At 52.3% G+C, this 13,395-nt stretch overlaps 1 long non-coding RNA gene across 1 annotated transcript; it reads right to left on the bottom strand.

The window, feature by feature from the left end:
* Window positions 1-1,410: 1,410 nt before the first annotated feature.
* On the bottom strand, window positions 1,411-13,164 carry LOC120101512 (uncharacterized). Its single transcript, XR_015684204.1, has 3 exons — window positions 12,894-13,164; window positions 8,131-8,242; window positions 1,411-3,565 (listed from the first exon to the last, which is right to left on the bottom strand). It is a non-coding gene; the product is annotated as an uncharacterized LOC120101512 (long non-coding RNA).
* Window positions 13,165-13,395: the final 231 nt, after the last annotated feature.

Below are 13,395 nucleotides of genomic sequence, written 5' to 3'. Positions count from 1 at the left end.
CTGCTACATATCCAGCTGGAGCCGCGGGTCTGTCCATGTGTACTCTTTAATGGTGTCTTTGAGTCCCTGGGAGCTCTGGTTGGTTGGTATTGTTGTTCTTATGGGGTTGCAAGTCCCTTCAGCTCCTTCGATGGGGACCCTGTTCTCAGTTGAATGGTTTGCTGCTAGCATTCGCCTCTGTATTTGTCATGCTCTGACTGAGGAGCTATATCTGTCAGGAGACAGCTATATCAGGCTCCTGTCAGCATGCACTTCTTGGCTTCATAGCTATTATCTAGTTTTGGTGGCTGTATATATATATATGGACTGTATCCCCAGGTAGGGCAGGCTCTGAATGGCTGTTCCTTCAGTTTCTGCTCCAAACTTTGCCTCTATATCCCCCCTATGAATATTTTTGTTCCCCTTTTAAGAAGGTCTGAAGCATCCCCAGTTTGGTTGTCCTTCTTCTTGAGCTTCATGGGGTCTGTGGATTGCATCTTGGGTAATTCGAGCTTTTGGGCTAATATCCACTTATCAATGAGTGCATACCATGTGTGCTTTTTGGGATTGGGTTACCTCACTCAGGATGATATTTTCTAGTTCCATCCATTTGCCTATGAATTTCATGATGTCATTGTTTTTGATAGCTGAGTAATATTTCATTGTGTAGATGTACCACATATTCTGTATCCATTCCTCTGTTGAAGGGCATCTGGGTTCTTTCTATCTTCTGACTATTATAAATAAGGCTGCTATGAACATGGTGGAGCATGTGTCCTTGTTGTATGTTGGGGCATCTTTTGGGTATATGCCCAAGAGAGGTATAGCTGGGTCCTCAGGTAGTTCAATGTCCAGTTTTCTGAGGAAGCTCCAGACTGATTTCCAGAATGGTTGTACCAGTTTGCAATTGCACCAACAGTGGAGGAGTGTTCCTCTTTCTCTACATCCCCACCAGCATCTGTTGTCACCTGAGTTTTTGATCTTAGCCATTCTGACGGGTGTGAGGTGGAATCTCAGGGCTGTTTTGATTGTGCAAGTGCTTTTGATTATTAATTGAACTTTAGTAGGTGCAGGATTTTCCCGTGTCAGTGTTAGTAATTTTTGTCCTTCGAGGAATTTTTACATGTCATCTGAGTTGCCAAAATTTTGACCATCAGGTGTTTTATAACTCTGATACATTATTTTTCCTGTCTCCGCTTTCTTCCCCATCCCACGATGTTCCCTGGGCTAACCATGAGCTCTCCTCTGGTCTTTTCCTCCTCAGTGCTGATCACGCAGTGGCTCCTGACTGAAATATTGTTTTCCCAGTGTCTGCTGAGTGTGAGGCAACGCTTCGTCTTTGGATCCTGACTTTGGTGGAGTATGTCTTTTCCTTGGAGAGCTACCTTTTTATAAGTCTTTCCAGATTTAACCGCATTACACTGACTTTTTGGTTGGCCCATTTTATTTATTTATTCATTTTTAAAAGACTTGTTTATTTAAAAAATGTTTTATTACCTCTTATTTATATGAGTACACTGTAGCTGTCTTCAGACACACCAGAAGAGGGCATCAGATCTCATTACAGATGGTTGTGAGCCATCATGTGGTTGCTGGGATTTGAACTCAGGACCTCTGGAAGAGCAGTCAGTGCTCTAAACCACTGACCCATCTCTCCAGCCCCTTAATTTCAATTCTATCCACTCATTTTTCTTCTGCTTTATTGGTATTTAATCTCTTCATCTACAACCCTTGGAGGTGGCAGCCCTGCCATACCTTCACACAGGCCTGGATCACGGGGAAGAGCAGGTCCTAACCTACCTCTGTTGGCCCTGGCCCTTCTCTGGAGAGGTCCTGAGTCCTCTTCTTTCCAACACTGGGGTGTATGAGGGAAGTGAAGGTTTCCAGGCCAGAAACCCTGGCTCTGAGTCCAAACCACAATGTTTTAGAGCAAGGGGCTCCCCAGCTCCTTCCTTCCTGGGGCCCTGTAGGCCCCAAGTGGCCAGCAGCATCCTTGGCAGCCTGCTCTCAGCACCTTGTATTTCTCATTTCTGGTCTGGGAGAGAACCCAGATGATGCAGAACCACAGGCGACCACAAGGGGACAATGTGGCTTTAGAAACAGTCATGGACATGAACTGTGTACACAGGTGTGTATGATCCCACTCTCTCCCAGGTCCCCATATTTTGTACCTTCCTCAGCTTCTTTCCCAGCCTAGACCCAATGTCCATCAATATCCAAGCCTCTGGAAGCCCTTCAGTATCCTCATGGCCTACCAAGGGGCACGAGGAAGGTTTGTGCAGGATGGGAGAAGACATGATGGTGGTGGGGAGAACGAAGGAAGGAAGGAAGGAAGGAAGGAAGGAAGGAAGGAAGGAAGGAAGGAGGGAGGGAGGGAGGGAGGGAGGGAGGGAAGGGAAGGGAAGGGAAGGGAAGGGAAGGGAAGGGAAGGGAAGGGAAGGGAAGGGAAGGGAAGGGAAGGAAGGCTGTAGTCCAGGCCTCTTCTCCAGCCTTCCCTCAGAGGGGAGCTCCCCATTTTCAGAGACACAGACCTCAAGAGCTGACAAACTTGACGGTCCTGACTGGAAGTCAGCACAGGGCCACAGGTGGGTCCACACCAGTGCTACTGTGGAATGGAGAAGCCTTTGGCAAGGCAGACAAGGATGTGTGTTGGAGCTCCCGAGGCCAGCAGAGAGCCACCCTCCCTTTGCTGCCTCCGGAGCTGATGTTGCTCTCAGGTTCCATTTACTGACATCCCCTGGTTAGCCCCTCACAGGGTACCTCATGCTCAGGCAGCAAAGCAGGCGGCTGAGTTGTAACTCCTTTGGCTTGCGGCAGCTGGGATGCTTATAGCCCAGCTGAGGGGGGTCTCTGAGAGGCTAATGGGGCACAAGGACATGCACAGCCTGCCTGCAGGGTGTCCCATTGTGCCAAGGTGGGTAGGGTGGAGTGTGTCAGCCGCTTCTAGCCCTCGCCCCAACAAATCAGAGCAGCAGCATATGGTCAGCAGGCCTTTGTGTGCCCAGAAGAGTGGGCTGGGACGCTGCCAAGGTCCCATCACAGCCCATCCCTGTTCCGCCTTACCGCCTCTGCTCAGCTCCATCCCTGGCACTGGCTACAGCCAAGTCTGGCTCCCAGCTGGCCCAGAGCAACAGGTAACTGTGCTGTCAGAGAAACCAGGGTGCAGAACAGGCAGTGGGTGCGATGTCCAGGGAGGACCCCAGTCTCCAGAGTCCCAAACAAGCCACACCTGAGCTTGCACGTGCAGAGTTCTGTTACGCAGAGGCACGGCGCTGTGTCCACACTTACGGCACTGGAAGGCAGCTTAGGGCTCTGCACTCTGCACTCAGATACAAAGGCTGGGGAGGACAGAGCTACAGGCTTTGTCCAGAGATTTGTGGTGTCTGGGTTTCCTCTTCTGAGAAGCAGTTCCAACTTCAGGGTGTCTGGCTGCAGGCTTCGAGCTGCTCACCTGGCATTCACAGGACTGCAGGCAGGTCCACAGCCCTGAGGCCGCAGCCTGGTGGCATGCCTCAGTGTCCCCGAGAGCCTTCGCAAGTATGGCAAGCCCCAATTGGGTGCCAAGACAGATTGTGGAGGGCAAGGACTGTGGGAACAGGAGAAAGCAGATGTCACTGGTGGCCACATCTCCCTGGGGATGTGAAGAGCTGTTATTCACAAGTGAAAGAGAGGGATAACTTGAGGCTGACCTGTGTGGTTGCTGGGCAAACAGCCCCAGGTGGCCAGGGGAGGAGAAACGTGCACAGGGCTTTGTCTGTGCAGGTACCCGGACCCCAGCTTGAGACACTGGTGAAGACACTTTCCCTCAGCCCATGCCTCCCCCCTTGGATTTTAAGGAAGCTCTCCAGGGCTGTCTTTGCAGACTGAGGTCTGTCCTCTTGGTCTATCTAGTGGCCTTTTCTGCTCAGTGAGCCTGTGGAAGCCTGGGACCAGGCACACACAGCCTTCTACACCCCAGCAGCCTTTCCCTGAGGCCCCAGGCTGTGGCCTCAGTTCATCACTATGTCCTCACCTCTTACTCCGTTATGTTGATCCCCACCCTCCTAGTCCAGTCTGACCTGCTCTGAAGTTCAGAACAGACCCTGGGCTTAGGCTCCACTGTCCAGGGCCACTGGGCCCCTCTGTCCTCTGCTATTCAGATTACCTTCAATCTCCTACCCTTATATCCTGACAGACCTCTCTGCTCTCTGACATCCAACCTGCCCAGCCAGACCTAGGTCACATGACCCAATGGACATGCATAGCACATGAATTATCTTTTTAATTAAATTTACATCCTACTGAAGCTTCCCTCCCCCCTCTCCTTCCAGTCCTCTCCACTACCCCTATCCACTCTTCCTCCCATTTTTCTTCAGAAAAAGGGAGGCCTCCCATGGTTACCAAACAGCCCTGGTATATCCAGTTGCAGTAAGACTAGGAGCATCCTCTCCTATTTAGTCTACATGAGGCAGCACAGTAGGGGGAAAGGGTCCCAAAGGCAGGCAATAGAAGCAGAGACAGCCCCTAAGCCCACTGTTAGAAGCACATGAAGACCAAGATCCACAACTGTTACACATTTGCAGAGGGCCTAGTTCAGTCCCATGCAGGCTCCTCCTGCGAGCCCTGGTCAGTTGATTCTCTAGGTTTTCTTGTGGTGTCCTTGACCCCTCTGTCCCCTCATTCTTTCCTCTCCATCTTCCACAGGATTCCCTAATCTCTACCTAACGTCTGGCTGTGGGTCTCTGCATCTGTTCCCATCAGGTGCTGGGTGAAGCCTCTCTGATGACAGTTATGCCAGGCTCCTGTCTGCACGTGTAGCAGAATGTCACTAACAATATCAGGGGCAGGGTACCTCTGATAGCATCACATGGATTATCTTAACTTCCTTTAAAACAAGGTAGAAAAGTAACCTTTGGGGGTAAGAAAATGTTTTACTTGTAGTATTAATAGCGTTGCTTTTGCTAGTTTGACTTTCTTTTCCCTTTCTGTCTTCTTTCCTTCTTTTTTCTTTCTTTTTTTTTAAAGATTTATTCATTTATTATATATGAGTACACTGTAGCTGTCTTCAGACACACCAGAAGAGGGCATCGGATCTCTTCACAGATGGTTGTGAGCCACCATGTGGGTGCTGGGAATTGAACTCAGGACCTCTGGAAGAGCAGTCGGTGCTCTTAACCGCTGAGCCATCCCTCCAACCCCCTTCTTCTTTTTTCAAGTATGTCATTTATCATGCCAAAAGACACCGCAAATCATACTCATAATCGGGATCTTGTTTCCAGAGCTTAGGTTCCACTCGTCACTCTGGGCCCTCTTCAGACATAGATGCCATCCAAACACTTTCTGACGTCCTTGTTTTTAACTGTTACGACTTGAAGAATCAGAGCCGCTGGCTTTGAAACAAGTTCAATATCATTTCCTTCAAGGATGAATTCATCCTTCTGAGGTTGAGAAAAAGAGCAAGCAACACCCTTCATCCAGGCTCTGCAGATGTATTTTTTTCACCCAAGAAATTTCAGATTTCAACCAAAGACCCATTCCACTATCCCAAATAAGGGTGTTGGTGGGGAAGGGAACATCCACAGACGTCATCTTGTAACGGAAGCCCAGCATAAAACCTTTGATCACGTTCTGAACATGACTGCAGATGGTTCTGACAGTGGCCAGTCCTTTCTGTTACCCCACCATCTGTCAACACGAGCCTCTTCTTTTTCTTTCCAGGGAGACTCAGCTCTACATTGACGTGATTGAAGTCCCTCCCGAGGGTTCCTCTGGGGTCCTTCATAGTGACTGTGCACCCCTTCAGAGTGACGTCGACACTGTCTGAGATGTCAACAGTCTAGTGCTCAGAATAGTCTTCATTCTCCCAGTAGATGGGACACAGAGCTTTGTTGGTTTGCTTTGTTCTGGTTTGGTTAGTTGGTTGGTTTTGGTCTTGACTTTTTAGACAGGGTTTCTCTGTAAAGCATTGACTGTCCTGAGAACTTATTCTGTAGATCAGGCTGGCCTCCAATTTACAGAGATCTGCCTGCCTCTGCCTCCTGAGTGCTGGGATTTTCTGTGGTGGAAAGGGAGGATGACCTTGTGTACCACACTCACCAGCCCCAGGGCTCTCTCACCTTAGCCTGACTGTCATGATGTCACTCTCTAGGATGGATATCCTGCTGGACTGAGAGTAGGGCCAGGCATACATGGACATGGCACCTGCAGGTCTGACTGTCCCCCTGAGGCCCTCAATGACAGCAAACCCACTTGGCTCCCCAACATGCTCTCTTGGCTTGTGGCCTGTGGGGTGGCCCAGAGCTCTACAGAACATATAGTTGAGAGTTGCTGACAATTTGACAGTGTGTTTGTCTTCTTCCACAAGGCTGGGATGAGACACCATGAGCAAACCTGTGTGTGTGTGTGTGTGTGTGTGTGTGTGTGTGTGTGTTTGTGTGTGTGTGTGTGTGTATACTATATATATACATACATATATATACATATATGTATATATATGTATGCATGGTGGTGCTCACTCATATATGTATACATGAGGGTCAGAGGTCAACATTAGGTGTCTTTCTCTATTGCTCTATACCTTATGTTTTGAGACAGAGTCTCTCACCAAACCTGGAACTCACCATTTTGGCTAGGCTAATCAGCCAGCAGAGCCCTGGGATCTGCCTGTCTTTGTCCCTAGTATTGGGATTACTGATGGGCCCCAACATTTACAACTTTTTGCCTGTTGCTGGCAATCCAAATTTGGCTTCCCATTCTTGCTCAGCAAATACTGTATCCACCAAACCATTTTTTCCTAACTTGTTTGTTTGTTTGTTTGTTTTGTTTTGTTTTGTTTTGTTGTTCTTTCAAGACACGTTCTCACTGTGTAACTCTGGTTGCTCAGGAGCTCACTATGTAGACTGAACTGTCCTTGAATTTACAGAGATCTACCTGTTTCTGCCTCGGGGTTAAAGGTGTGCTTTAAGCATCTCATTTTATAGCCAGAAAACTGAGGCTCCTTAGTTACATGATGCTCTTGTCAGTGACACCTTCTGGATACATCAGCGGCAGGTTTCTCATTCGGGCAGAGTCTGGCATTCCATGGAAGGGCTCTGACCCAGGGCAGGGCTCTACTTCCTGCCACTCCCCAAGTCTAACCAGTTGTCTGTTGTAGAGTGAGAGCCAGAGCCTATGTCTGAGGCTTAGCCCAGCCCTGGACCCCCTGAGGCTCTCCGTAGAACAACACAACCTTGGGGCTTTCCCACGGTGCAGGTGTGGCTCCAGACAACCTCAGGGAGTAGCCTTAGGGAGCAGGGGGCTTCCCTATGAGAAAAGGCTCTTCCAACCCTGCCATTGTCGGTGACTCTATCGGAAGCCAAACACAGAGCTGGGGAATGTCAATACCTCAGGCTTGCCACCTGGCATCTGGTGCCCAAGTGCTAGGCGGTGCCTGTGGAGGACCCTGCAACCACCCACAGCCAAGAAGCTCCAGGCTATTTATAACATGGCTGAAAGTAGCTGGGCAAACATCAGCCATCCCTCCCCACTCCGTTGACCTCCAGACCTAATGTTTAAACTCTCACTGGGCAAATAGGAGGCAGATAGGGGCAAATAGGAGGCAGATAAGGTGCAGAGATTAGAGGAGTAGTTCATCTCTGACAAGCAGCTTCCTCCCTAAGTACAAGATTATCAGCATGGGACTTGGGCAGGCGTGGGGAGCTGGACAGGCATGGGGGAGCTGGTGTTGTCTGTTGGCTGAGTCCCTATAATGTCCCTTCCCTCTGCTGTCTCTGTTTCTTCTGACCACCCCCATCTGAAAAGCACCCCACCCAGGCACCTGCCTCACATGTCTGGACCTGTCAAACTGAGGTCTGCTCCTAGCGTGTAACTGACCTAGTCAGAGCTCAGCACACCATCCACAGCTGTACGTACTTGGGCACAGGGTGGACTAGCCTGGGCAAAGCCCAGTGAATCCTGTTCACTCCTTGGAGCTAGCTTAGAAAGGCTATGATACAGCAAGTATTCAGAAGACCCGGGAGCCCCCTCTCCTCTTCCCCTCCCCTATCCCCCAGCTCCTCAGCCTTTCTGCAGGTCTACAGCTGGGTTCTGTCCTTAACCCTGCACTAGCTGCCCCAATTTACTTTGAAAATGAACACAGGAAAGTTTCAGAGCCCAGTGGGGACGGGGTGTTACCTTCTGTGTTCCGCTGCTCACCTCGCCTCCCCTAAGGCAACTAACCCACAGGGTCTTCAGTCTAGGGAATGAGGGACACAGGGCTGAGACAGGCACAGCTAGAGCTGGGAACCTGCAAAGAGAAAGCCAGCTCACCTTGGAGTCCGGATCAGTTTAAAGTCAGGAGCCACGCTCAGGTTGTGGTCCTGGTCAGTCTTTTATTCTGTGCTTGTGTCAGAGCTTAGTGTGTGGCAGGGATCAAGGTTTAGTCAGTGCTATGTCAGTGTGTGGCTGGGATCAGGATTCCACAGGACCACAGCTCAGTTTGTAGATAGGATCAGAGACGGGTCTATGGCTTTGATTAGGGCTCTGCTTGGGTTAGAATCAGGGCTCGCCTTGGATGTTGTTGAGGGGCTCAGGCTGTGACGAGGACCAAAGACAAACTTGTATCTGAAATTATGTATGTGTCTGTGGCTGGGGTCAAAAACTGTTAGGCAGATAGCATCAAGACTAGTGCATGAATCGCCTAAGTTAATCTGTATCTGGGATCAGCGGTCAGGAGGGCTACTCATGACCAGGGCAGTCTGTGCCTCTGCAAAGCCTCCATCCGTGTCTCGAATCAGGGTTCACACTGTGACTGGAATCCAGGCTCTGACTATAACAGGAATTGGGGATCGTCCCAAGGCTCGGCCTGGACAGTGTGCATCTACCCAAGGCTTCCTCACTTTCCAGTGGTCTTGGGTCGTGTTGGGCAACGGAGCTGTGCTTCCTCTTCAGATCAGAGTGTTCTTGGCCAGCACCCAGGTGCTGATTCCCGGGGGAGAGGCCTGTTCCTGCCAGCCACATTCCCACGCTTGCCTGGGAAGGTGCCAGTGGGTGGGGAGTGTTGGGGGCTGCCGTCTAGGGGGCCTGCGTCTTACCCTCCTAGGTGTTGCCTCTGCCACCACAGGAGGCTCCTGCAGAAAAACCCCTGCTCATGGGTCCATCATCCTCCTGCCCTAGCAAGGATTAGAAGATGGAGAATTTGGGAGGTCTGCTCCCCAGAACTAAAAGACCAAGTTATTTCCCCCAAGCGAAGTAGCAATTCCTGAGGTTGAGTATGGACTTGTGCTTCCTTGGGCCTCAGTTTCCCAAAGTGATAACAGAGTGAGGATAGGTGGCAGCTAGCATGGAATCTATCCAAGGGCCCTCTGCTGGGGCAGCTCTGACAGGTGGGGGATGTGCAGGAGTTCCATTTGTCACTGGAGGGACTTCGTTAGCCTGGGGACTCCCAGAGAGGAGTACGTCCTTAAAACTACAGGCCCATCCCAAGGCTTAGTGGGATAGAGAGAAGATTCAGGGGTCAGAGGCCTAGCCTGACTCTAGGGATTTTCACTCCCCTCGGGTCTGTTACCAGAGGTATGCAGCTAACTATCAGAGGGCAGAGCCATTGCCGGGCAGCAAGGTAGTTCTTGCTCTCCTTGGGGCCAAGGAAATCCACCAGTGTAGCTAGACACATCCAGGGACTGAATCCAATATTAGATAAGATCAGTGAGGTAGAAACTACCAGTCTGTTAGTGACAGGACCTAAAGAGATGACCACCTGGTGGGGAGACAAGATCTGTGCACCCAAGTAGCCATTCCCATCACTGTGTTTCTCTCCAAGGAGTCTCACCGGGGCCTGCGATGAGGGTGCCACTGTCTGTGGTGGATAAAGAACACGGCTGAGCAAGGCTGCGTAAGCATGTCCCAACCAGCTTTCTCACCCCAGCTTCAAGAGGTGGGGATAGGACCAGAGAAGGCCAGGACCCTGGCTGGTCCAGGCCTCTAGACTAGCTTCAGGGAGGACAGACAGGCGCTTATGCCCTAGCTGGCTTGGGGTCTGGGAGGTATGTTTCTCAGGGGCCTCCTAGAGCTGTTTGGCCCGTGTTACAACTTCTCTATTCCTGCCATGTCCAGACTTGCCGCAGCTCCTGCCCCCCGGGCCCAGAGGAGAGCCTCTCCTACCTTCCAAAGACCAAGACAACAAGTCTCAGCGTGGCCTGGTCTCTGTGCCAGCTCTGAGCGTGAGAACATGCTGAGCAGAGGAGGGAAGAGTGGCAGGTGGCCAGGTGTGAGCACCAGCGAGTGCCCCCTCAGGAAGCCACAAAGCTGTCCAGCCCCAGCTGCTCCCTGGCTGGTTGTCCAGGTCACTACTGGGGCTAGGGAGGAACCCTCCCTCTATACCCCCAAGTTGACCAGGACGCAAGCCTATCTACCCCATTGGCTCTGCCCACATCGCCATTGTACAGTACACAGCTGGTGCTCAGTAATTGCTTCTGCCAGGAGGTAGATAGAACTGGGAACTTTGACCACATGATCGGCAAAGGACACTGGTGCCTGGCCAGGGTTGTGGAAATCAGAATTATGGAATCTAGATACTCCCAAGGCTATTGTCCCCTAGTATGAGGATGGAGAGCTACATCTAGAGTCCTCTGGGGCCGCCGTGACGGCTCAGGGATGGAGGTAAAGAACCACTACACTAGAGACACTCAGGGCTTGGCACACTGATTGGGTGATCCCTGGTCCCTTAGGAGCCACTCGGTAATGGAGAGACAGTAAGAGGGGCTCCCTGGGGATGGGAGAGAGAGAGCTCTAGGGACCAGGGGATCCATCCCTAGCATCTAGTTGCATCGAGCATTGCCCGGGCATGTGCCCTGCTTGATACAGCAGCTGCCCTGAGAGGCATCATCCGTAACTTACCACTAGAGAAGCTAAATAGTGGTCTTCAGGCACTGACCTTGGCATTAATAAATAGCTTGCCCAGGACACCCTGGTGTGGTTTCAGAGCCTGTCCAGGTTCCAGGACATGAAGAGGTCGAGTCAAAGGCAGGGGGCCCTTGGAAGAGGTGGACATGCCCTGGACCACAGAGTTATGCTCTGTTTATATCTGAAAAGATACATCCTGAGGAGCCGAGGAAGGGAGCTTTGGCCATGAAGGTCCAGGCTGGGTGCCCTACAAGGCAGGAAGGGGCAGGTAGGTGTGGATGGGCACCTGAGACTGTGCCCGGCCCTGACCAGGGCCCACCCTGGGCTGTTTGGTGCCACCCTTTGTTCGCCCATCTCTGTTCTGAGCCCTTCCCCACTGTCACCAAGCTTCCCTGGGTCTGTGTCCTGGACACTGAGGGCGGAGGCCCCTGGAGAGGCTTTTCTCAGCCCCCTAGTAGCTGTAGGAAAGCCCTCAGAACAGTGAGTGCAATAGAGAGGTCAGACAGGGCCTGTACCATGATCAAACACTGGTGGGGCAAGGAAGAAACCAAGGAAAGAGGAGACCAGGGAGCTGAGGAAGAAGTGTAGGTGGGTAATAGGGTACCACACTAGTCTGAGTTCCAATGTGCACCGTTGAAAGAGCCTTGGGGTAGGCCTGGCTGCTGCAGTGCTGAGTCCGGTGAGCAGTGCACAGCTTGCATCATGGCAAGGAGAGCTTTGCTAGGCGCATCCAGAAAGGCCAAAGAAGTATTTCCTTGGCACAGAGAGGAGGCTGCTCCCTCCGGGAGCCTCTGTCTAAAGTCAGTCCCTTATACCACGCACCCCGCCCCCCCTCTAGCAGTGCCCCAGCAGGGAGAGTACCTTCCTTGTTTATCCCCAACTTACTACCTCTGCTTCATCTGCCCAGAGGAAGGAAAACCCTGTCACTGGCCCCACCTGCGGCAGCCTGCGATGTGAACAGGAAGTCCAGGGCATGGGGCCACCACCCACCTGCCTGCAGCCAGGAGAAGCCAGCAAGGAAGGGGCTGCTTGGGTCTTGGCTACATGTAGGTCCCAGGCCCCCCACCCGTGTGTCTATCCCAAACTGCCTTTCTCTCTAGCTTGGTCCATACTCCAAAGAGACTTCTCAATTTCCAGACATGCCTGGGCAAAACTCCGCTAGGCACCCAGGGTCTCTGAGAAATAGGACGCTACCCCCTCCCGAGGGCATAGGGTGCAACTGGGGACCAGGAAGAGGAGCCGATCTCAGTGTGTCCCTCGCTCACACGCATTTCCCCAAAGTGGACCAGGCTGAGAAGTGGCATCCCCAGGCATCTGATGGGGGCTTTGGGCAGAGGACCCTTTGACTATGCAGAGACCAAGGCAGCAGGACCCAGTGATTATTGTGAGGCCCTGGTTGTTTGGGGTCTGGGCATAGGGCATTATTTCCCAGGCAACAGAGACAAGCAGTGCCCACCACCACTCTCTCAGGGACCTGCAGCTCAGGGACATGTCTCCACAGGGTCTCTGGGCTGATACCCCCTCCCCCGTGGGAGAGAGCCTGGGAGCCCGAGGCAGGCAGCAGGTTGGGGCCTGAAAGTGACGAGGGTTTCCGCCACAGCCTTCATATGATGTTGCAAGAGGAGCAAGAAGGCTGGCTGCGGGCACTGGGTGGGACCGAGGAGGGTGGGGGTGACTGAAAGGCTCCGTGTAGGATGAGGGGCTCTATGGGATCCCAAAGAGCCCCAGGTTCTCTGAGACCCCCCACATGGAGAGTCAACTCCTTGTCTGCTCCTAGGAAGCCTTTGCTGGTGTCCCTTCAGTAATGTTGAGGTAAGCAGGTCTCTTTCCTGGTCTCCAGTCATGAATCCTATGCCTGGTCTGCAAAGAGCCTGGTGGGGGGGTATGGCCTGGAACATGGCAGGCAAGCTCTTGGAAACTGGCTGGCTGTCCCTCCAACCATGTCCCCCTTTCCAGAGAGCACCTAGCAGGGCCTGCAGTGGTGTGACCACATGATGAGAGGAGGAGGGCCCAGTGTAGTCCATGTAACTGCGTGTAGTCCATGTAACTGCACGTACCTGCAACCGCAGGGCATGTCACCTCCCTTTCCTCGCCTCGGTTTCCCTCGAAGAGCCACTATGGCCGAATCAGCCCCTGTAGACTTCTGAGATTCCCTGGCCAGGGCCACAGCCCCTGACCATGTTTGTGAGATCTCCCTCCTTGGCCCTGTGACAAGTTCCCACCATCTGCTCCAGCTATAAACAATTATCTCTGGCAGGGCAAGGCAGCTCCAGATAATGCCGCCCGGAGGACAGGGGACCCACGCTCCTCCCCATGCCAGCCTGGCTTGCTGAGGTCATGCACACAGGCCCTGATAGTGGTGGCCAGGGTGGAGCCCTGGCTCTGTTCTATACTTAATCAGGGACGCCACAGTAATCAACGACCCTGTCCCCTTCCCTCCCCTGCACTTTCAGGGTTGTCCCTCAGAACACTGCTACCCCTGGAGGCAACTGGGCACTTGGGCACCTACCTGCCCTCTGGAACCTCTCTGTGGAGGATGAGAAGGGCTCCCCCAAAACA

Source organism: Rattus norvegicus, chromosome 3, assembly GCF_021556685.1.
Source record: "Rattus norvegicus strain SHRSP/BbbUtx chromosome 3, alternate assembly SHRSP_T2T, whole genome shotgun sequence".
Lineage (NCBI taxonomy): Eukaryota > Metazoa > Chordata > Mammalia > Rodentia > Muridae > Rattus > Rattus norvegicus.
The sequence above is the reverse complement of the archived record's forward strand: the minus strand, read 5'-3'. Positions and strand labels throughout refer to the sequence as shown.